General features: G+C 49.2%; 1 protein-coding gene across 2 annotated transcripts in view; it reads left to right on the top strand.

Annotated features, from left to right (window-relative positions):
• The window catches only part of LOC147896765 (WW domain-containing protein), a 50,455-nt gene that overhangs the window by 12,911 nt on the left and 11,897 nt on the right, over positions 1-25,647 (top strand). The window lies entirely within an intron of this gene.

The raw sequence follows: 25,647 nt of genomic DNA on the forward strand, positions 1-25,647 counted from the left end.
TGGGCTATCCATAGGTGCCACTCATTCCTTGGTATGTGCCTTGTAGGCCTGATTACAGTCAGTTAGGTTAGTTGGTACAGTTAGTACATGTACCACTTAGGACAGTTAGTACACTTAGTCCAATTAGGGCATTTAACCCTAGGGTTTTGTTATGTTGGCTCTCTCTTGAGTCTCCACTCTTAGTTTTGTAGCAATTCATTCCATTGACAGCTTTTCCAAGCTGCTTGAGCTCTCATTTCTGCTGGTTTGCTGGTTTTCTACACACCCGTGAGCACCTATGGCCTCCTTAAGCATTTCCATCTCGAAAACTCTGTTCTTGGCGCGGGAAATCAGCATTTTGGAGTGTTTTTTGCAGAAGATCATGAAGTGGTACAGAATTCAAGCCATTTTTGCTGCAGCCGCCTCACACGTGTGAATCCGTACAGCCGTACGGACTGTACGGACCAGCTGCGACTGCATTTAATGCAATTTGTCATTGTACGGCCTGTACGAACATTCGTATGGTGTATTTAATGCACTTGCAGAGTAGTATGGACATGTACGGGGTGGTTGTACGGAGTAGTATGTACGGACTTGCTGACACCTGAATTTAATGCTGTACGGACCTGTACGGACTTCATTCCAGCCTGCTTGAAGCTCTTTCTTGCGATTTCTTGCTGTCTTGAGAAGCGTGCTGGTGTTTGAAGACATTTGGAGCTTGTTGAAGCGATTTGGAGGCCTCTCCTTGAGCCCATTCCTTCTCATTTGGCTTCCCTTTGCCTCGGGCTGCGAGTTTCCCTCCATTGGATCACTCTCCTCTCATCTCCAAGTGCTCTCCTCCTCGTGGGAGCACTTTCTCTTGCTGTAAATCTCATTTCCAGCCCTCTCTTGGCATCCCTAGTTACTTTCATCTCTCTTTCAAGGGTGAAACCCTTTTGCTCATATCTGGAGCCTTTTTCCCACTATTTTTCCGAGCTACACCATTGGGTAATCCTTTGTCGCATTGGTTCTTTCCAATTTCTGCTTTATTTGCATTATGGAAAGACCCCATGTTGCCTTGGAAGGCCTCGTGTTGCCTTTGGGGGAATTTTCGCAAAATACGTACACTTTTGATTTAGTAGAGTCTTTGCAGTGACAAGCTTTGAAGCTTGAGCAGAATTTTGTCACTTGATTTTGAGAGGTTGCCTTTCTTTCGTTTGCCTTGCCAGTTGGTGCATTTGCCTTGCATTTCAACACCATGACTAGCAGCAAGGATGATTTGTTTGGGATGCTTGGGGCTGAGGACAAGCTTGATGGCACAAATTACCCCATGTGGGCATACATGTGGGGCATGTATTGGTTGCCAAGAATATGTGGCACATTGTTTTAGGCTCTGAGGCCAGGTCTACACACAATGCAACTTCTGGTGCTACACCTACCACCTGTGGTGCTATAGGTGCTGCTTCAGGCTCATCAGGTGACGGGTCTAATGCTACTTCCGGAGCAGCTGCATCTTCTACTATAGGTACTTTGTCTCCTACACAGGAGCAGATTCTGTGGGATGGTCGTGATGCCAAAGCACATGCCTTGATTGCTCTTTTAGATAAAAGGCTCATTATCTGTCATATCTGGTCTTGCAAGATAGCAAAGCAAGCGTGGGATCAGCTTGCATCCTTATATCAGGTGCGGAATGAGGCTAGGGTTGCCAATCTCCGCAAGCTGTTGAAGAAGCTTGAAGAGGGTGGTAACATGGATGCCTATCTTACCTGTGTGAAGGATTTGAAAGAGCAATTGGCTAATATTGATGAGTGGTGCCTGATTCTCAGCTTGTTTCTAATACCCTTGACGGGTTGCCTAACTCTTATCAGGGCTTTGCTACTACATTGAGGTTGGTTGGAGGTGGCAATGCCAACCATTATTCCTTTGACCGGCTGGTTACTCTTCTACTTCAAGAGAAACAAAGCCGTGCAAATCACAATGCTTCTATGGCTAGTGATGAAGCCTTTGCTGCCCAGCATAAAAACAAAGGCAAAGGCAAGACTTCCCTCGTTCACATGTTGGTCACTCCCATGGTGCCTCTTCTTTGGGGGATAATGAGGAGAAGAAGCGATGCAACTATTGCAGGAAACCTGAGCATGATATCTTTGAATGCAGGAAGAGAATTGCATCTGAAAAGAAGAAGAAAGAGTCTGGTTTTGCAGTATCTGGTTCTCCTAGTCCAGAAGATCGGCATGAGTAAGCTAATTTTGCACAAGACCAGCATTGGGCTTTTTTGGTTACATGTCAGTATAATCCTGATGTTCAGGATGCCTGCATGACACTTTCTGATGTATCTGATGCTTGGTTCTTTGATAGTGGTGCTAGCAAGCATATTACTTCCTACAGGAAGTTATTCAGCTCACTTGAGCATGCATCTAAGGGGGGGACCGTCACATGTGCCAATAATGCATCATATACAGTGAAAGGCATTGGGCAAGTTGCTCTTACTTCTGTTTTTGATGGTCTTGTCACTCTAGAGAATGTGCTTTATGTTCCAGGCATTCGCAAGAATCTTATCTCTATTTCAGCCATAGCTACTTGTGGCTATCTGGTTCTTTTTGATGGTGTTGGGTGTGCAGTGTATGATGCTACACATGCCTTTACCATGGTCTTGCCTAGGACATTGACTAGTGGGCTGTATAGACTTGATGCCTATGATAGATGCTTGGATGATGCTGGCCTTGCAGATACAGATGCCTTTGCTGTTGATTCCTCTACCATGGCAGATACCCATTTGTGGCATGAGAGGTTTGGACACCTCATCTTTGGGACTTTGAGCCTGATCAGCGGGGGGCCCCTACTCCCCCCCGTCCCCCTTCCCCTCCAGATCCCGCTCCCTCTCCACCTCCCCTCCCTCTCGGATTCCCCTCACCTCCCCCTCCCTCGCCCCTCCTGCTATGGTCATCCTCACCACCCGCCCCCCTCCCTCCGCCTCCCTCCCTCCCCCTTTCCCCTCCGTCCCCCTCTCCACCTCCTTAGCAGGTTCTTCAGCCCCCCCTGCCTCAACACCCCTGCCAGCAGGCAAGGGAAGACAACGTCCCCTTCTGTTTCCTCACCGCAGCATCCGGTCTAGTCTGGGAGGGAGCCAGAGGGAAGGGGCTTGTCCTCCCCATCTCCAGCTTGGACGTCCCTTACTGCGGGACTTTTGGAGGCTGGGACCCTGGAACTATTTGGACATTCCGGACTTTTACCCTCTACCCCTAGAGGTAACGCTTCTGGTCTTGCAGCCCTAGAAAGGGGGTTCGATCAGCGTAGTGGGCTCCCAGACACACCCAGTTTGGAGATTCCAGTTCTCATCCATAGGGTTGGAGAAGTGGTCCCTAGTGGTGTTTGATGCTATTATGGGAGATTAGATTTCACGCATGATGGATGAGTGGATGGGGCCACAGGGACTAGACCTGTGGCACGCCCATGGTGCGGAGGTGAATTTTCATCTGAGCTTCACGTGAGAGAAGCCGATGTGTGGTTTGGCAGTAGGAGTTATCAGATTGCCGCTTGAGGCAAAGGTTGATAAGGCATACGAGTGGCCACTCCAAAGGGTGGAAGTCTCCTTCACGATGAAGTGGGCATGGAAGATTGGCATTGAGCTAGTGTCCACCTTAGTACATCGACATACAGACACGGACTACTCGCCCTCTAAACCCCCGACAAAGGCACATAAGGTAGTCTTTCTGGAATAGGCACCCACCCACAGGAGAGCCTTGTTTTCTGCATCCCCGTCCTCATGAGCTGGACCATAGTGAGTTGGAACGTGCACGAGCTCCACGACCGTGCTTGTAGTCAACTGCAATACCCGATCCTTCGGCAAGAGTTGCAGAGGGCATTGGTAGGGCGGACTGTGGACATCCTTTTGATTAAGGAGCACATGTTCTCAACATCAGATCTTAGACGGCGACACCACCTCCTCCCAAGGAGAGGCCGGAGTTGTGGTCCTCTGCAATAGGACGGAGTGGAGGGGTCTGCATCTCGGTCTCACAGGCAGTGGCTCTAAAGGTCTATGATCAGGGCGAGCTTATCCCAGGACGGGCAGTTTGGATGGGAGAGTCCAGGATTGGGATGCTAAATGTGTATGCCCCAGCGTGCAGACAGCACCGTCTGGTCTTTTGGAGAAGGCTTTCGGAGTGTCTTCTAGATGTAGATTCTTGGATTGTTGGAGGGGATTCAACAACCTGGAGTTTGGGGAGGATAAGCAAGGCGGCGCCTCCTTCTCTGAGATGCCAGCTACAGAGCGGAGCCCCTGGGAGCAATTCATTTTCATGATCAGTGGCAGAGACCCATGGCGAGAGCCAGATTTCAATAGGATACCTGGCAGCCTTCTCTTCTCTTTCAGACAGAGGAGACATGATGGACTACTTGAGAGGCTAGACCGCTTTTATGTTGGGGACTGGGCATTGCATAGACGTGGCTCTATAAGGATACTAGCAGGTACCACAATGTCAGACCACTCTCCAGTAGTACTTCACTTAGAGCAGCCCCATCGAGGTCTTTCCCAAAAGGGGGTTTGCATTCCAGAGAACCTCTTGCAAGAAGAGGAGATTCAGCAGGTCCTGGCAGGGATTTGGCAGTAGTCAGAGACGGCATTGTGTGAGGGCTGGGCTTTGTGGGTGGCCGATGCGATCTAGAGGAGCAGTGAGGAGTTGCAGGCGCATGCCCTTAGGCGGAGGATGACTCTTGAGGAGCGTGAGCGGGCATTGAGGAGAGACCTCGTCTCCATAGAGCTGCTCAGGGAGCAGGACCCAGGATCTTAGTGGCTTAGTGACAGGTTTGAGAGCGCTCCTTGAGCTTCAGGACACGGAGATTTGGCGGGCTGAATTCTCCTATCACTCTTCTCGGGCCCGATGGGTATAGCAGGGGGACAGGATGATGAAGCAGTTTTTCAGACTACTGGGCCCCGATCGGTAGGCACACAGCTGCAGCATCTTTGAGATCCTCAGGGCATCATGCACACTGACGTGCATGAGATTTTAGACCTGACCACAGGTTTTACAGCCAGCTCTTTCAAACAGAGAGGATGACTTTAGCTGGTCTTGTGGCTCAGGAGGTAGTTTGGGATCATGTTCCAACGTTAGTCTCACAGGATTTGTGCAGCAGTCTGGAGGAGCCCTTCACGGACGAGGAGTTGTGGGAAGCCTTCAAGGCTCTCTCGACCCAGAATTGTCCTGGCGAGGATGGCTTGACCCCGGCCTTCTTCCGAAACTTCAGGGAGATCACCTCCACCCCTTTCCGACTAGCTTGCCAGGAGATTTTTGACACGGGCTCCCTTCCTCAGTCCCTGAGCAGGGGGTGGATTTGTTTGATCCCGAAGGGGGAGATAGGTCAATATCCGGCAGTGGAGACCGATCACTTTGCTTGATACCGCATATAAGATCCTCGCCAAGGTCTTGAGTTTGCGGTTACGGCCCCATCTAACTCACATTATTCACAACACACAGTCTGGGTTCGTCCAAGAGCGTGGCATCTTGGACAACATCTTCACGTTCTGGGAGGTAGTGGATTGGTCCAGGGAGGAGTCACAATTGCTGGCCGCCGTCCGCCTACGATAGGGTGGAGTGGTCCTTCTTGGAGGATACTATGCGGAGATTGGGTTTCTCAGCTAGATGGGTCAGAGGAGTTTCTGCGCTTTATGGGGGGAGCTCTAGCTAGATTATCGGAGGACACACGGGTGAGGCCTTTCCTCTCTCTCACTCGGTCCGCCAGGGCTGCCCCCTCGCTCCCTTCCTCTTCTTGTTTGTGGTGGAGGCTTTGGGTACTATTTGAGATCGCAGGTGGCGGGCCTCACAAGGTTGAGGCTCCCAATCTGGCAGCAGGAGCTGCTGAACTCCGAGTTTGCAGATGGCGAGTTTGGAGAGAGTCAGGGGAGCCGTGGCTATCTACTGTGAGGGCTCGGGTGTGCAGATCAACTGGATAGGTTTCTTCACAGGCTCTGAGGAGACACATTAATAGAAGGTTCCTTTCTTTGCAAAAAAAAAAAAAGTTGGAGGAGTGGCTCACGAAGTGGGAAGACTATTCCGCTTCTACTCCAAGTCTTAGGAGGAGCACCACAACGAGTTTGGAGAGAGTCAGGGGAGCCGTGGCTATCTAGTGTGAGGCCTCGGGTGTGCAGATCAACTGGATAGGTTTCTTCACAGGCTCTGAGGAGACACATTAATAGAAGGTTCCTTTCTTTGCAAAAAAAAAAAAAGTTGGAGGAGTGGCTCACGAAGTGGGAAGACTATTCCGCTTCTACTCCAAGTCTTAGGAGGAGCGCATCATTTTTGTAGGTATGCATATGCAGGATTATGCCCACACATGGTGGCGATACATGAGGGATTTGCCTTAGAGACCAACCACCCAGAGGGGTTTCAAAGAATTGATGGTCACTACATTCGCACTCGTCTTGGATCAATACTTGGCTGAATTCTATGCCTTGTCACAGACTGGTACGGTCCAAGAGTATTTACAGCTCTTCTGGAGGCTTTCCTTGTTTGTGCAGGACGTATCTGAAAAGGGGAAGCTACTGCGTTTCATCCAGGGGTTAAATCCTTCTCTCGCTGCAGATGTGAAGGTACATAACCCTCAAACTATTGAGAGGGTAGCTCAGCTAGCGGAGGTATTTGAGCCGAAATATTCCAGCAAGTATAAGAGTAGAATGGGCAGCATACATGGTGCTGCAAATGAGGCTGAGAAGAAGACTAAGAGGGGTGATTGGCATGATAAAAGATTTGCAGCAGCGCCCTTTCCAGGTTTCCTACTGTTTCAGGTAGTAAAATGCCCTATGCTAGGCCATACAGGCCATTAGATGCCAAGCCAGGAACTAAGCCTACTGCTGGAAATGAAAAATCAGAAATTAAGCAGTACACCAGGGCCATAATGGACAGCAGAAAAAAGGCAAACTTATGCTTTAAGTGTGGGGAGAAATGGACCCCTGAGCATCGGGATGTTTGCAAGATGCGGAATACTGGTTCAGCCAAGCTCAATATGATCGTTGAAATCTCTGATGATGATGATTTGGTTGATGCCACAGATTCATTCGATGCCTCTCATGATGAGACAACAAGATCACATGATGCGGATGAGGCTTCTGACAATGGAGCCACCAAGGGGATTGATTTCCCTTTTAATCCGGGTGGTGCAATTGGTCATGATATTCATGATATGCCATCAATGGACATTTAGCCCACTCGTGGTATGCGAGGTCGTAGACCTACGTCTTTTCTTACGGAGAATCAGGTTGATGGGATATCTCAAGGTGTATGCCTCAGGCACACCTTGGGTTCTATGTGTGTGTGCTAGAGGCACAGCTACATATGGACCTCACCTTTCTTCATTCCATATGCAAGCAAGCATTCTCTCATTTCGTGTTCAGCTTCATGCTTTCCTTTCACTTCTTCAACATGGTATCAGAGCACTATGATCCTCCTTGAGCCCATTTATGCCATGTCATCTTCTTCTTCTTCTTCTTCTTCTTCACCTTCCTCTCCATTTTGCCCCTTTTTGTCCAAACACTTGGAGGGCTGAGTTCTCTACGTACAAGCAACCATTCCCAGGGTCCTTCTGGTTGGAGAGACCCTTCATATGGGCGACCTTCCACGTCAGAGGAATTAGACAATGGTGCCCACAAAACCGCGCAACAGTCGCCTTCTTCCTGAAGCTATTTCGTGCAATACGACTTGCTGGAGCAGCCATTCCAAAATTCCTCTGAGCCAAGCTTGCACAACAGCATGAGCTAGCCCCTGTCCAGATTTGAAGTGAAATGGTCCACCAGGGAGGGAGAAACAGACGAAAAACCAGTCGACCTTCAAGCTCCTGGCTATGGCGACGTGACACGGCATTTTGCCTCTCTTTTTTAGTGGCTCTTCTTTGGTATACCAGCTTTATTTCTACCTAGAAAGCCCTCTTTTCTTTGCTTTGAAGAGTGAGATACAAGCCCTCCAAGATCAGGCCTCTGTTTTGGACATTTTTGACAATGTTGTGAGTTTGGTGCTACATTAGATGCTACTTTAGCATTTCTGATGTTTTAAAGTGTTGAATAGCATCAGTACAACTGTGGCTACAACTTTCCTTTAGGTTGCTATACTTGGATTTGCTTGGAATACTTTCATTTAGCCACCTCTATGAAGCATGCAAGTTGAAGTATCATTTCCATTATGATTTTTAGTATGGAATTTGGTTACAAGTCTTTGCTACACTAAATGCTTGTACTTTGAAGCTTTTCAACTCTTTCTAGCCTTGTAAGAGAGTAGACATTGCCCATTTTGGGTTAGACCCTCTCATGGCTACCTTCTTGAATATGGATAAGTTCAATGGTAAAGGCTTTCACACATGGCAGATGAAAGTTAAGTTTGCATTGATGAGGGAAAACCTCTGGGGGCTTGTCAAACCTGCTTCAACTTCTTCTTCAACAGCCTCTAATGCTGGAGAATCCTCAACTCCTACACACCCGGCACGAGATCTTGCTAGAGAGGAGAAAGCCTATGGCATTATTGCTCTTGGCTTAGGAGATGACTATATTCATCACATTTCTGATTTGGAGTCTCCTTCTGAAGCTTGGCAGATGCTTGATATTATTTTTGGTGCTAGCTCTCACATCTCAAAATTGTCACTTAAGATTGCTTTCTTTGAATTGAAAATGGCTAGTGGCACTCCCTTGGCTGCCCATGTCAATCACATGCGGAGTCTCATGACTCAACTTGCTTCTATCAACTCTCCAATCACTACAGATGATGCAATGGCAGTATTGCTCAAAAGTATGCCTGAAGATTATGATCATGTTGTTACCACACTGAAAAATCTTCCTAATCCTACTCTTGAAGGTCTTATTACTGCTCTTCAAGAAGAAGAAAGGCACAAGGAACTCCGAAGAGGCAATGACACAGCCTATGCCGTAAAAACTCAAATGGGCAAGTTTTCACCTTGCAAACATTGTGGGAAGACTAATCACCTCTCAAAAGATTGCTTCAAGATCAATCCTTGCAAATATTGTGGCAAAAACAACCACCATGAAAAGTTTTGTAAGGCCAAAAAGGAAGCAACTTCAAAATCAGAAACTGCTAATTTACTTTCAGTTGATGTGCCTCCACAAGATTAGGCCTCCTATGATGATTATGCTTTTTGAACCATCTCCATATATGCTCCAGATCTCTCTTTTATGTTGAGTCAAGGTACTCAGCCTGGATAGTCCTCCAAAATGAATGAAATAAACTATTGTGTTCTTTGTAAACACCTCTGGTCACCATATGATGTAGGCCATGTGTATGTGTTTTTGCTCCATGGTACCTCCTGCAGACATTGTGTGCATATACATGCAGGGGAGATAACCATTGGAAGGTCTTATGTATCCCTTTGTTGACTTCACACCCTTGGGAACCCTTGCTAGCATGAGATCTTAGCCACAGATTTATCCTTGACCACCATGAGATGGCATGAGAAACTATGAGACTAGATGTATCCTTGACATAGCCTGAGGCATTCCCTTGAGGGGGGGTTCGATGGGATATCTCAAGGTGTATGCCTCAGGCACACCTTGGGTTCTATGTGTGTGTGCTAGAGGCACAGTTAGGTGCCCATAAGCACTGTTAGGTGGTGGTAGATGCCACATAGGATGATTGAGAGATTCTAGGAGCTGATTGAGGAGATGATTGTGGAGCTTGGTGGCTCATGTAGAGGTGCCTACATATGGACCTCACCTTTCTTCATTCCATAAGCAAGCAAGCATTCTCTCATTTCGTGTTCAGCTTCATGCTTTCCTTTCACTTCTTCAACACAGGTTGCTAGGGATTTTCATGGACGTGAGGATTCTCCTGGAAATGCTCTTGTGGACGAAGATGAAATTTATTGGGATGCCCAGCCAACACTCTATACCATCTCTCTTCATGCCTGAAGGGTGCTAAAAGTGCTGAAACTATCAGATTGAAAGGGCAAATTAATGGCAGGACTGTTCACATGATTGTGGACAGCGGTAGCACTCATAGTGTCATCAATTCTAAGACCTTACAGAAGGTGGGACTTATTGCTACTGAGATTGACCATGGGCTGAGAGTAGAGGTGGCAAATGGACAGCGTTTGGTTAGTAAATTTTGTTGCCAAGATGCAAGGATTAAGCTCTCTGAGGATTATGATTTTGCTGGGAATCTCTTGGCATCGGATATGGGTCAAATCGATGCTGTCCTAGGCTGTGATTGGCTGAAATCCTTGGGCTTAAATGCCTTGTCACTCAGCTTTGTTCACAGGGGACTTAAATGCCTTGTCACTCAGCTTTGTTCACAGGGGAAAATCTATAACATTGCATGGACTTAAATGCCTTGTCACTCAGCTTTGTTCATAGGGGAAAATCTATAACATTGCATGGTATTGCAACCCTTAAATAGCAGGTAATTCTGTGAAGCAGCTGGCCAGAGAGCTCAAGAGGGAGTGTGCCATCTATGCACTGAATGTGTCAGTTTCTCAGGAGGTTAGCACTTCCCATGTTGAGGATTGTGATATGCAGAAATTGCTCTCAGAATTTACAGATGTGTTTGATGATATTACTTCACAGTTGCCTCCACGAAGAGATGTTGATCATGCCATAGTGCTTGAGTCTGGTAGCAAGCCAATCAATAAGGCTCCGTACCGTCTCTCGAAGGTAGAACAAGAAGAAGTGGCCAGACAGGTGCGAGAATTGCTTGAGAAGAATCTTATCTCTCATAGCACTTCTCCTTTTGCATCCCCAGTGCTCTTGGTGAAGAAGAAAGACGGTTCATACTGCATGTGCATTGACTACAGAGACTTGAATAAGGCTACTGTCAAGAACATGTTTCCGATCCCTAGGATAGATGACTTGTTGGATGAACTCAAGGATGCTCAATTTTTCACTAAGATTGATTTGAGGTCAGGCTACCATCAGATTAGAATGAGAGAAGTGTTGAGGAACTGAAGGGAAAGCATGAAGTGAACACAAAATGAGAATTCTTGATTATGGAATGAAGAAAGGTGAGGTCCTTATGTAGGCACCTCTTACATGATCACTGACATCACTAATGACCTTTGAGCTCCACAATCATCTCCTCAATCAGCTCCTAGAAGCTCTCAATCATCCTATGTGGCATCTACCACCTAGCAGTGCTTATGGGCACCTAACTGTGCCTCTAGCACACACACATAGAACCCAAGGTGTGCCTGGGACATACACCTTGAGATATCCCAACAAACCCCCCCTCAAGGGAATGCCACAGGCTATGTCAAGGATTCATCTAGTCTCATAGTTTCTCATGCCATCTCATGGTGGTCAAGGATTAATCTATGGCTAGGATCTCATGCTAGCAAGGGTTCCCAAGGGTGTGAGGTAAACAAAAGGGATACATAAGACCTTCCAATGGTTATCTCCCCTGCATGTACATGCACACAATGTCTGCAGGAGGTACCATGGAGCAAAACACATACACATGGCCTACATCATATGGTGACTAGAGGTGTTTACAAAGAACACAATAGTTTATTTCATTCATTTTGGAGGACTATCCAGGATGAGTACCTTGACTCAACATAAAAAGAGAGATCTGGAGCATATATGGAGATGGTTTAAAAAGCATAATCTTCATCATGTGCAGACTCATCAAATGAAAGTAGATTGGTAGTTTCTGACTTTGTAGTTGCTTCTTTTTTGGCTCTACAATACTTTTCATGGTGATTGTTTTTGCCACAGTGTTTGCATGGATTGATCTTGAAGCAGTCTTTTGAGAGGTGATTAGTCTTCCCACAATGTTTGCAAGGTGAAAACTTGCCCTTTTGAAATTTTATGGCATAGGCTGTGTCATTGCCTCTCTGGTATGCTGTGTCATTGCCTCTCCGGAGTTCCATGTGCCTTTCTTCTTCTTGAAGAGCAGAAATAAGACCTTCAAGATTAGGATTAGGAAGATTTTTCAAAGTGGTAACAACATGATCATAATCTTCAGGCATACTTTTGAGCAATTCTGCCATTGCATCATCTGTAGTGATTGGAGAGTTGATAGAAGCAAGTTGAGTCATGAGACTCCGCATAAGATTGACATGGGCAGCCAGAGGAGTGCCACTAACCATCTTCAATTCAAAGAAAGCAATCGTAAGTGACAATTTTGAGATGTGAGAGCTAGCACCAAAAATAATGTCAAGCTTCTGCCAAGCTTCTGAAGGAGACTTTAAGTCAGAGATGTGATGAATATAGTCATCTCCTAAGGCAAGAGCAATGATGCCATAGGCTTTCACCTCTCTAGCAAGATCTCTTGCCGGGTGTGTTGGAGCTGAGGATTCTCCAGCATTAGAGGCTGTTGAAGAAGAAGTTGAAGCCGGTTTGAAAAGCCCCCAGAGGTTTTCCCTCATTAATGCAAACTTAACCTTCATCTGCCATGTGTGAAAGCCTTTACCATTGAATTTATCCATATTCAAGAAGGTAGCCATGAGAGAGTCTAACCCAGAATGGGCAGTGTCTACTCTCTTACAAGGCTAGAAAGAGTTGAAGGGCTTCAAAGTACAAGCAGTTAGAGTAGCAAAGTCTTGTAACCAAATTCCATACTACAAATCAATGATGCTTTCACTTGCATGCTTCATAGAGGTGACTAAATGAAAGTATTCCAAGCAAATCCAGGTATAGCAACTTAAAACAAAGCTGTAGCCACAGTTGTACTGATGCTATTCATCACTTTAAAACATCAGAAATGCTAAAGTAGCATCTAATGTAGCATCAAACTCACAACCTTGTCAAAACTGTCCAAAACAGAGGCCTGAACTTGGAGGGCTTGTATCTCACTCTTCAAAGCAAAGAAAAAAGGGCTTTCTAGGTAGAAACAAAGCTCATATACCAGAGAAGATCCACTGAGGAGGAGAGGCGCAATTCCACGTCACGTCGCCATAGCTAGCTGCTTGAAAGTCGACTGGTTTTTTTGTGATTTCTCCTTGAATATGCAGCCATTGCTACTCAAATTTCAACACAAGATAGCCCAAGGTATGGAGAAGCTTCCCCTAAAAGGAATTAGAGAAAGGTGGAGCAGAAATAGAGAGCAGAAATAGAGAATACGCAGAAGAGAGTTTCGATGATTTTTGGGAAATGGTGACCAGCAGAGACGACCTTTCTTCAATTCCTTGCAGGTGAAAGCTCGCCCATACGAGGGGTATCTCCGGCCAGAAGGACTTGGAGAATGGTGAAGCGACGAGGGAGAACAAGCTCTAGCAAGTTTTGGGAAGAAGGGGAAGAAATGGTGAAGATGAAGAAGAAGAAGAAGATGGAGAAGAAGAAGATGATGTGGCACAAATGGGCTCAAGGAGGATCATAGTGCTTTGATACCATGTTGAGGAACTGAAGGAAAAGCATGAAGTGAACACAAAATGAGAATTCTTGATTATGGAATGAAGAAAGGTGAGGTCCTTATGTAGGCACCTCTTACATGATCACTGACATCACTGATGACCTCTGAGCTCCACAATCATCTCCTCAGTTAGCTCCTAGAATCTCTCAATCATCCTATGTGGCATCTACCACCTAACAGTGCTTATGGGCACCTAACTGTGCCTCTAGCACACACACATAGAACCCAAGGTGTGCCTGGGGCATACACCTTGAGATATCCCAACAAGAAGGAGATGAGCACAAGACCCCCTTTCGCAGAGGTTTATATGAGTTCAAAGTTATGCCTTTTGGATTGACCAATGCACCGGCTACTTTCCAGGCACTCATGAATAAGATTTTGCAGCCTCTTCTTTACAAATATGTGCTGGTTTTTTTTAATGACATCCTCATTTATAGCAAGGACAAGCATGAGCATATCAGACATGTCAAACAAGTCCTGGAAATCATTGCATCAGCTTTATGCTAAAGCCAGCAAATGCACTTTCATGGCGGAAGAGGTTGAATATCTTGGCCACATTGTGAGCAAGGATGGAATTCAGGTGGATCCAGCCAAGGTAAAATGCATAAGGGATTGGCCACAGCCGCAAAATCCCACCCAACTCGGTGGCTTTTTGGGTCTGGCTTCTTTCTACAGGAGATTTGTTAAACATTTTGCCAAGAGGGCAGCCGCTCTCACTGACTTGTTGAAAAAGGATGCTTTCCAATGGTCAGGAGAAGCACAACTCAATTTTGAGGGCCTCAAACATGCCTTGAGTAATGCACCTGTATTAGTGTGCCCTCACTACCTTTCATTGTAGAGGCGGATGCAAGTGGCAAGGCCTAGGGGCTGTTTTCCAGCCCTATGATTTTGACATTGAGTACAGGAAGGGGAAAGAAAATGTGGTTGCCGATGCTTTGTCTAGAATGTGGGCTTGCAGTTTGCTTGCCGTTTCCACCATCTATCAAGATTGGATTCATGGGAATCAAGAAGAGTATATGCAAGATTCAAAGGCAGCTCCCATATTTCTGGAGTTACAAGAGCCTTCAAACCAAGGGCATGCTGAATTTAAGCTTCATAATGGGCTGTGCCGGATTCAAAGTATAAACGGCTGGTTTTGCAGGAAATGCACTCATCTCCTACAACAGGACATGCTGGTATCACTAAGACATCAGACAGAGTTATATCTGGGATGGCATGTGGCAGGATGTGGTTAAATATGTCACTGAATGCTTGCCTTGCCAATAGAATAAGGTGGACAGCCAGCTATCCGCAGGTCTCTTACAGCCTCTCCCTATTCCAGAAGGAAAACGGACTATATCGCTATGGATTTCATCACAGGGTTGCCTTCTACAGAGAGGGATGGGATAGCATTTATGTGGTGGTGGACATAATGACAAAACATGCTCGTTTCATACCCACTAAGACCCAGTATTCAGCATCACAAGTTGCTTGGCAATTTATTGACCATGTTTTTAAGCATCATGGCTTCCCTCAGGAAATTGTCAGTGACAGAGATGCAAAGTTTATGGGTCACTATTGGCAAGAGTTATTTATGGCGATGGGTACTCTCCTCACACCTAGCACTGCTTACCACCCAGAGACGGATGGACAGTCAGAGAGGGTGAACAAATGGGTGGAGGAATACTTGAGGCACTTTTGTCATGATACACAGAAGTCATGGGATAAATGGCTAGCTTTGGCTGAATTCTTCTACAACAGTACCAAACATCTTTCCATTGGCATGAGCCCTTTTGAAGCAATGTATGGATGCAAGGTTGGGGTGTTGCCTTTAACGACAGACATAGCTGTGAAAAATCAGCAAGCAAGGAGTGACTTGGAAAGAATGGATGCCCTTTTGCAATTGGCTAAGAAGAATATGCAGGATGCCCAAGCCAAGCGGAAGAAGTATGCGGATGAACGCAGGAGGTATTTGTCTTTTGAAGAAGGGGATTATGTGCATAAGAACTGTTATGCCTCGTTGAAAGGTAACACCAATACAAAGCTTGCTCGTAGGTATTACGGTCCCTACAAGATCATCCACAAAGTTGGAGAGGTGGCATATGAATAATGAGTTGGAGCTACCCAGTACTCCCAAGATTCACAATGTTTTCCATGTGTCCTTGCTGAAGCCGCATGTAGGACGGCATGTCCAAGTTCTTCCTGAGCTACCACCTATGGATGAGGAGGGTCACATCCTATGCCCCGGAGCGCATCGTGGGGTTCAGAGACCAAGTGCTCAGAAACAAGATTTATGTAGAGCATCTTATCAAATGGCAAGGTTTCCCTGAGGATGAAAATTCATGGCAGCTAGAAAGCATTGTCCAGGACTACCCCTATCTCCTTCCGGGCTGATTAGTAGTTGCTGTTTGCTGCACCGTTTGGACAGCTAGGATGTAAAATTTTGTGGGCAAAATTCAATGGGAAGGGATGGCTGTAATGAAGGGGGAAAATGGGCTAATTTAGAGGCTCATTAGAGGGATTTTAGGTGGGACATGTGGAGGGACTATATAAGTCTCCATCCACCACTCATTGTACACCTTTTTTTTTTTCCCGAAAAAAACAGTGCTGATTATATTACTTCGAAAAATCAAGATACATGAGGTCAGTTTTGCAGCTGACGGGGCTGCGTTCACAAATCAGATGCAGCCCTAAAAGGAAACAAAAAGCTCTCTCACGGAGGGATCAGGCGGGTGTGAATAAACAACCAGAGAGGTGGTGAATAACGCCACTGAAGGCCCTGAGAAGTATGCTCGAAGAAGAGGCCCTGCGTATCCCAATCTCGGAGGAAACGTCTCCGCTTCTCCCGGCCAGCCTGGGAGTCTCCCGGTATCTAGTCCCACTGGCCTCTGAGTGTGTGTATAATCTCACTCCAGATGTCGGCCATGACCTGGGCAGTCGAAAGAGAGGTACCACCGAGGATCTGCGCGCAGCGCGAGGTCCAAATGTGCCAACCAGCGATGCTGCTAATAATCTCGTAGACTGGTTGCCTCTCCTGAGATCCTGTGTCCGCCTCTGCCAGGTGCGGCGGGATGCCCTTAAGCGGCCCCCAAGTCCCTTGTGTGATAAGGAACATGGAGTCCTGCGGGTCTGCCTCGAACAACTGATGAAAGCCAGGTGTGGTGCTGCACCAGCAGAACGCGCCCTAGGTGATCAAACCTAGCTCCGGTGCTGCGCGAGTAAGGATCCCGAAGGTCCACCTCCGCACTTCCTGGGCGCGAGTGCAGCTCCACAGGCAGTGTTTTGGTGACTCCTCGTCCTCATGACAAATCTGACAAAGTCCATCCTGACCAATCTGCCGCAACCAGCTCCCCACTGGAAGACCCTTGTGGGCGAGTAGCCAAAGGAAGTAGGAAATCTTTCGCGGCTGCCAATTCTCCCACAAGGCCTTCCAGAAGGCCTGCAAAAATAGCTTGGAGATACCCTGAGCATACCAACTGGGCCGTTGGGTGGGCGGGCGGCTCTGCATCCTCCCGAGAACTCTCCTGCCCAATGTCGTACTGTAAGCGAAGAAAGGGGTCGGCCCCTGGCCTGCTACAACCTCTGGCCATCTCCACTCACCTGGGTCCCAATCAAGCTCTGACAGGGCCCGGCCCTCCCAAAGCCAGAGTCGCCATAACTGCAGCTGATCCTGCTCTATACTAGGATCGATCCGCCAAACCTTCCCCACGAGGCCTATGACCCGAACCCTCTGCCACGAGAGAAGGGGGTCGATGAGCACACCCTCTCTCCCAAGTCGGCCGTCCCCCAAAACTGCGAAGAAGGAAACAGAGGTGTCGTCCATCCGGCCTGCAACCACCAGTGGGATGCCACGGGGGGTGAACTGTCCAAGCCAACGGTCATCACGAGGCATGAGGATCTGAATCTCAGGTGGAACCAACCAACCGGCAGGAATCGCTCCGTCTATCTCTGTGCGTCTCGCCTGAGCTCCACGGACACCTCCAGCTGCGGTTGCTAGAGCAACGGTCTCCAAGTGTCTGTAAGTGTCCCTCCAAACTTGAAGGGACCGGGCTGACCCCTGCATCCAACCGTCCCACAGGATATGTGACCTCTCACCCAGCTGAAGGCCCAAGGCATCTCTGACCTGATCGTTCCAGATGAGCGGCTGGCGGTCGATCTCCTCCTGACTGCTAGGAGGGGACTGGAGGAGACTGAGACGGAGTCGCCTCCAAACCGTGAGAAGGCTACGAATGAGCGGGGAGCGGGGGTAAGTAAGCGGTGCAGAGGTGAAGATCCACCGGATGGACGGTAGCCACTCTACACCTCGGCGCGGGATGCAAGAACTGATCCCCTGTTGAAATAACATCTTCCACGTTTGCCCCCCCGGGGTCAAACCGCGGATAACTAACTTGCCTAGTAGGGCCTGACTCTGAAGCTCAGGATCAATGAGCCCCAAGCCACCCTCAACTTGCGGAAGAATGACTGTCTGCCAAGCTACCCTGGCTCTGGTATCTCTGAGACCATCCCCCCCAGACCACAGGAAATTCCGGACCATCCTCTTGAGCTGTGCCACGCTAGATCTCGAGAAGCACCAACAAGAAGCCACATACCAGGCCTTGGCCTGGAGAACCTGGTTGACTATAAGAGCACGACCTGCAAGAGAGAGCTTAGTAGTGCTCCAGAAAGCCAGCTTCCGTCGAATGGAATCTAGCATCGGGAGAAACTGCTGAGCTGGCGTGATGTCCAGGCCGACCTGAAAGCCGAGATATCTAGCTGTCTGCCCCCGCGAGATCCATCTGAAACCCAAAAACCTCCCCCACTGTGAGCATGCCCCAGGGTTTGTGAGAAAACCAACTGATTTGTTCCAGTTGATTTTCGCACCGGCTGCCGACCTCACCCTCTCCAGCATCATCTCATCATCCTGAACGTATAGCGCTATGTCATCCGCATACTCCGAGTCCAGGAGCTCCGTGTCCTCCCTGATGGGAAGGCGAACTCCCCGGATCTCGATCGACCTCGCTTGAAGATAGTATGTCATCGCCTCGGTGAAGAAGAGAAACAGGTAAGGAGCGAGGGGGCAACCCTGCCGCACTGATCTCTCCAATCGAAATCGCTCTCCCATCCTGCCGCCGATGATGACCCTGCTGGAAGCTATCCTGTATAACGCTGAGATACCCTGAATCCATCCTACTGGGAATCCCAGTCTCTCCAAAGTACCCTCCAGGAAGGACCAGTCCACTCGATCGTAGGTCTTCTCAAAGTCGAGAAGTAGGATGGCTAAGTGCGACCCGCTGTGCTGAGCCCACTCCGTCGCCTCTGAGAAGGTAAAGACATTATCCAGGATACTGCGATCCTGGAGAAAGCCTGTCTGAGTGTCATGAATGAGGTCAGGAAGTAGTGGCCGAACTCTGGCGCTGATCATCTTGGCAAGGATTTTGTAGGCAGAGGTGAGGAGAGTGATCGGGCGCCACTGACGGATCTCCTGTCGGTCTCCTCCCTTCGGGATGAGGCAAATCAATCCCGAAGAGAGGCTCTCTGGCATATGTCCGCTGCTGAAAATCCTCTGGAGGGCTGCTAGGAGGGGCTGATGGATCTGATCCCAGAAAGAGGTGAAGAAAGCGCGAGAGAGCCCATCCTCGCCACGGCATTTCTACCCATCGATGGCCATCAAGGCCTCCTGCATCTCGACAGTAGTGAATGGTGCCATCAACGTCGTTTGCATGCTGGGTTGAACAAGGGCTGGAATGTGCCTCCACACCTCCTCGCGGGAACGTCTAGTACGGGGGGCAAGCTGCTCCTGCTGGAAAAGAGTCCTGTAGAAGTCGGTAGCCAACCCCAAGACCTCTTCCGGATCAGTAACGATGTGCCCCTCAGTGTCCTAAGACTCCGGAGCTGATCACTTGCTGCCCTCTGGCCATGCGTCCTGAAGAACTCTTTGCTCATTCGGTCGCCCTTCCGAGCCCAGTAGGAGAGGGAGGCGTGATAAGAAAACTATGAGCGACGCTGGAGAGTCTCCTCAAGAAGGGCTCTGGCTCGAAGGGCCTGGATCCGAAGCTCCTCCGAACCCGGAGCTGCCTGCTAGAGTCGCTGAATGGAGGCGAGGTCCCTACGAAGAGCTCTCTCTCTGCCCCACCACTCCTGGCGAACCCGAAGGGCTGCGAGCTGGCAAATCTGGCTGGACTCCTGCAAAGCCTGCGCCACCGACTCTATCAGATCCACGCACTCACCCCAATCTTTGTCCCAAAGGCTACCGATACTATTGCGCACCTCCTCCCTAGAGAAGATGGAATCAGGAATCCTGCACGAATGGGGAGGAAGGGACTGAGCTGTCGAGTCTAGTGATAAGAGCACTGGCGCGTGGTCGGAGAGTGTCGTCCCTGGCACTATACCCACCTGGCCACCTCTGCTGATGGCCCAATCACTGACATAAAATCTGTCCAGTGTCTCCAGGAGTTTGCCTCCTTCCCTGCGGAAGCCCCACGAGAAGTCCAAGCTCCCGTGCCATCGACGGAAGGACGGGTCTCTCCAGTTGTCCCTACCTCCTGTCGCGAAGATGAAGGAGTCCCAAGCGGACTGCTCTGCCTGAGCTATACCTGTAAACTCTGGTCCATGTTGTGAGTTTGATTAGATGCTACTTTAGCATTTCTGATGTTTTAAAGTGTTGAATAGCATCAGTACAACTGCTATAACTGAGCTATACCTGTAAAGTCTGAAATTTCAGAATGAAGGCGCTGACGCTTTTGTGAGGGTTTGGAGGGGGAGGCGGGGTCATCCTGCCCATTCTTCAAAACTTTTAGCAAAGGCGTGAGGCCTTTGGTGCCATGGACAAACGCTTTCTTGAGCCAACTCGAGATCTCTGAGGTAGTCATCCCGTAGAAGGCGCGAAGTTTCTGAGTAGTCCAGGCTCTGACATCCTGGGGGAGGGGCCACGACAGAGGGGGCCTGAGGATCACAATCAATCTGAAACGCTTGGTGGCGCAACGCCATCGCAGGCGCACGTCACCCTCGGACCACTGAGTCTCGAGAAGCTGTCCACCCGACGGGCCTATCCAGGAGCAAATCTGAGCGTGCGTATGCTCTCTGAGAGCCTCCCAGACCGAGTCGTCTGTCCAAGTCTCGGTGCCGTCGCTGAGAAAGGTGAAAGCAAAGCTGGGGCCATCCCTCGGGGCCAAGGCTGCGATCTTCCCATCTGCCCCTTTACGGAGCAGGAAGATACTGATGTCGAGGTAAGCAGGGAAGGTCCCGAGGTCGGCCACATCCAAGTAATCCCAGGGACCAGATCTGTAGAAGTCGCGAGGAAGCTCTCTCTCCTGGAGCTGAGGCCCGCCAGAGTTTGCAACTGAGGGGGTCGGGCTAGCGGACAAGGAAGACTGCTCCAGGGGTGGTGCAGACTCGGGATGCCCTGCCTGGGGTGGGGAGGGGGAAGGAGGCTGAGGGGTAGGCAACTCAGACTCCACGGAAGCGACTAGCGGGGGGGGTGGAGGAGGGGGGGTGGGGGCTGCCCGCGGCTGAGGAACCACCGGTGCAGCTGACACTATGGAAGAGCTGAGAGGGGCGGGGGAGGGGGGATGGGGCTGGAGCTGGGACTGGGGCTGAAGAGGAAGAGGAGGGGGCTGAAGAGGAAGAGGCGGGGACTGATGCTGCGGGTTGGGAAGAGGGGGCTGCGGCTGGGGTAGGGGCTGGGGTTGAGTGGGAGGGAGCTGGGGATCGGAAGAGAGGGGGACCTGAGGCTGCGGAGGGCAGGCTACAGGCGAAGAAGAAGCTCTCCCAGGACCCTGGGGCGGCTGCCTGTCAGGTCTCTGAGGAGCTGCTGCAGGTTGGGTAACCTCTGCCTCCGTGCCTTTGTCAAAAGTCTTCTTATTCTTTCCTCTTTTCCTTCTGACCTCAGTCCAGCCGCCAGCCACCTTTGGACCGGACTCCGGCTGCCTCTGCTCTTCCTGACGTGGCTGCCTGGAAGGGGGGGGATGGGGCTGCGGGGGGGGACGGGGGGGGCCGAGAGGAGCTAGAGAAGGGCGGACAAGCAGCAGCCAAGTGCCCAAAGCCATGACACCTCAGGCACTGGCCAGGCTGACCTATGACTACCATGCTCTAAGTAATGCCTCTAAGTAATGCTGCCAGCATCTGTCACAATCTCAATCACTGCAGGGAGGGACGCAGGATCTGCCACGGCCACACGGACTCTGGGAGCTCCTGCCACAGCGACCGCGTCGACAAAAGTGTCATGCATCACCCGAACCCAGGTCCCTGACTATTGGCCGCAACTCAACAGCAAGGCCTGGAAATACTAGCGTCACTGGGTGGTGAGGTATGCGGAAACGAGCACCAAAGTCCGCTGCGCTGAATCCTCGGTACCAAGGGACTATCATGATGATCTTTCCATCCACCGATGTGGGGGAACCAGCAATCAGGTTGCTCGCAGCTTTCGCAGTGGAGAGCCCCTTCCCATAAGGGCCACCTCCTCGATGTGGCTATCCTCTAGCATAAGTGTGGATTGAAGCCAATCCCTGATGGCTGGTCTGGAGGGGGAGTGTCCAATGACTCTGCCATAGACTGAGGTGTGGGCAAAGTCATTGGCAACCTGTTGTACCCGGGACGATTGTTGCTCTGTCAAGATCACGCGGTAGGCTTCTGGAGAGGGGGGGTCCAGCTGGGCCTCCGGTTCCGGGTAGGGAGCCGCCATACCGCCAAGACAAACTGCGAGAACTCCAATGAGGAAGAGGCTGCCACCAAAAAGGGAGAGGAGTTAGACGAGGGTGGAGCCTGGGTGTGGATGAGGAGTCGGCGAGGGAGGCGAGAGCGTGGCGAGGGCGAGCGCGAAGGCGAAGAGAGGCGTGGGCGAAGGCGGGGGAGGGTGTGGTGAGGTGAAGGAAGGGGCGGTGACGAGGCTGGCGAGGTGAGGCGGGCGAGGTGAGGGCGAGGCGAGGCGGGCGCGGCGAGGCGGGCGGGGTGAGGCGGCGAGGCGGGCGAGGTGAGGCGGGCGAGGTGGCGAGGTGAGGTGGGCGCGGCGAGGCGAGGCGAGGGCGGGCGAGGCGGGTGAGGCGGCCGAGAAGCGAGGGCGCAGGCGGGGCGAGGGGAGGGCGCAAGGCGAGGCGAGGGGAGGGCGCAAGGTGGGGCGAGGGCGGGCGAGGCGAGGTCGCAGGCGAGGCGGGTGAGGGGAGTAGGGAGGTAGGCTATGGCGGGTGGAGGGGGGCTCGCAGGAGCAGCTCTTACTCACAAGTGCTCATTGTACACCTTTTGATGTGACATCTAATCCTATCACTCCCACCTCCTTCCTCCTACACTCTCCCCCCTAGTCATTGACCCCAGTTGGTGTAGATGCTCGAAGGATGAGATAGACATTGACATAAAGGAGCATGAGATAGACATTGACCCCAGCTGGTGTAGATGCTCGAAGGATAAAGTGGTGAATGCACATGGTACAGCATTGGAGCATTTGATGAATGGTATGCACATGTTGGTGGTAAATGGCACAGCCCTTTTCCCAAAATCTAATTCCCTACTTGTTTCCCTGCCAGTGGGGGGGCTAGTGTAATTGACTATGCATTGATTCATCTGGAAGCTTGCAATCTTATACACAATTTCTCACTTGGCCCGAAGTCTCTTGATTCGGATCACATACCACTCTATGTAGAGCTTAATATATTGCTGGCCAAGGCAACTTTGGAGAAGCATAAAGCAGCTGAGTGTGGCTATCAGGTGAACGAGGCAAAAAAGGTGGAATATGCTGAAAGTTTAGAAGCATGTCTGCTGGGAAAACAGAAATTTGGCTGGGCACAATTGAAGAATGCCATTCTCACCACAGCTAAGACAGTTTTAGGGTGCAAAAAGAGCAGTAAAGAGCGTAAGAAAGGGCTGCCATGTAATGACTGGTTTGATGCTGAATGCATGCTCTCACACGTAAAAAGAGGCGTGTTGGGCGAACTTCCACCTACAAGCAATTGAAGAAAAAACGTCTGTGGTGGCTGCCATTCTCCAAACAGCGAATTTCTTCTGTTGCTCAATACTCCCTGCCTGCTCCGCCATTGCCTGAGCCCTCTTAGGAGTAGATGGGCGACCTCAAGACGAAGATTTTGAGCCATTTTTCAGGTCATTTGGTTCAGTAACGAGGGAGAAACACGCCATTAGGTGTGTTATCTGACCAAGTACTTATCGGATGGGTGTGCCTCATTGAGAACATTTCAATACCACCTAGGTTGAGGCGTACGAAAAGTTTTGTGCCCATCGGATATCCTTTGCATGGTCGATCGAGCATTAAATACTATTTTTACTCTAGTGTCATGCACATCCGTCAAAAAACACGCTGCTAGGTATGTTATACGATCAAGCACTTATGGGATGGGCATGCCACTAGAAGAGCATGGAAAGGAGTTAAACAAAGGCCAAATGACATCATGGGAGATTTTACAGAAATAGAGATGCTTGAGTATGTTCAACAACTCTACATGCATCCCAAGGCTCGACCCATGGCGAGCATGTCTCTCAGTGGTAATACTCAAGGTATTTTCTCATTGGAAGATGTGCAAGATGGCCTAAAGAAAATGGCAAATGGGAAGGCAGCAGACACTATACACCTCACAGCAGAACTCATTAAGTGGTCCAAGGAACACACACAAAGGCACATAGTAATGGCACTAAACCAAGCATTCGTGTATGGTTTCCCAACCAATTGGCAAGAGAACTGGATCAAGCCAATTTACAAGGGAGGTGACCGCAATCAAGTGTCAAACTACAGAACCATTATGGTATGCTCTACTCTAGCCAAGCTATATAGTACAATAGTAGAGGCAAAGCTGAGTGCTTGGGTAGAGAAAGAAAGGAAGAGGGCAATGGGACAAGCGGGTTTCAGGCCCAAACACTCCACTGTGGATCATCTAGTTACTCTCCGAGTGTTGATGGAGGACAATCGCCTTAAGGGGAAGGCACTCTTTTGTTGCTTCATTGATTTTAAGAAGGCATTCGATACGGTGCCTAGGGATGTGCTATGGGAGAGAATGGAATGCATAGAAGTGCCTCAGGAAATAAGGTTTGCTGTCTTTAGACTTTATGAGACTTTATGAGAAAGTAAAATGTCAATTAAAATGTAAGGATGGGATGTCACAAGAATTTTATAGCAATATGGGGGTCAAACAAGGATGCCCACTCTGTGTCACCTTGTTTGGTTTATGCATTGATAGACTTGAGGAACTGATGCATACAGAAGCAGGTAAAAGAGGGTTGTCCAGCCTCTACCTAGCAGATTTTGAGATTCACTTGCTTCTTTATGCGGATGATGTGGTTGTTTTCACTAATAGTGAGGGTAAGATGCAACAAATGATGGATATCCTCAGCATGTTTTGTTTGGAAAGTGGGCTGGCTGTGAATGTTTCCAAAACTAAACTCATGATAGTCAAGACTATACAGCCAAGTAATCCCCCTTCAATCTGATATATGGGTCAACTTGTTGATACAGTGCACTCATTCAAATACTTAGGCATTGAAATTCCAGCCAATAACAAATGGAGCAGCTGTGTGCAACGGAGAATCAATGCAGGATGGGGAAAGTATTATCAATTTGAAAATGACTGCAGCAATACCAACACAAGAAGGTGGCAAGTACGAAACATGATTTTTGGGGCATATGTGGTACAAACAGTGCTCTATGGGGTAGAGGTGTGGGGGGGGAGTATACCATCATCAAAATGGAATGATGTAGAAAAAATGCAGAAATCTTTCATTAGAAGACACCTTGGCATCAAGGCTACCACACCCTACTCTCTTCTACTCCTAGAGACAGGATGCATACCCATAGAGTTGCATGCCTTGAAGAGAGTACTCAGATACATCACAAAGGTCAAGCGCATGAATAATGAAAGGCTGCCAAAGAGGGCATGGGTAGAAAGTCAAAGTCCCAAAAGACGAATAAGGATAAGATTTTGGCATCTGGATGGGCACTAGATTTAAAAAAATGGTTCCAAAAATGGGAGGTAGAGAGGTACTTGGACTACTCTCCAGAGGAGGTAGATGAGGATGCCTTTCATCATGACCTGCTGAATGCACTACACAGGAAATGGCAAACAGCTGAAAACAGAGATAAGTTTGAGTACTACCGTACATTTATCAACCCCGAATATTGGGCTACTTATACAGGAAGAGAAACAGCCACGCAGAAGTACATTTGCACACCTATGGCAATACATAAGCGAAGAGCTTTGGCCTCACTTCGCACCCGATCACACCAGCTGCAGATTGAAATAGGAGGATAGAAAGATATGCCAAAAGAGAGCAGAATATGCCAATTATGTGACCAGGGAATGGCAGAAACTGAAGAACACATGGTAATGATATGCCCTTACTATACTCACATCCGGAAAGCATTTAGCTCTCTTCTCGAGGGACATAACAGACTGGCTGATATGCT

The sequence above is a fragment of the Dipteris shenzhenensis genome, chromosome 11 (genome assembly GCF_047967505.1).
Source record: "Dipteris shenzhenensis isolate YYH24624 ecotype China chromosome 11, Dip_SZ_1.0, whole genome shotgun sequence".
Taxonomy (NCBI): Eukaryota; Viridiplantae; Streptophyta; class Polypodiopsida; order Gleicheniales; family Dipteridaceae; genus Dipteris; species Dipteris shenzhenensis.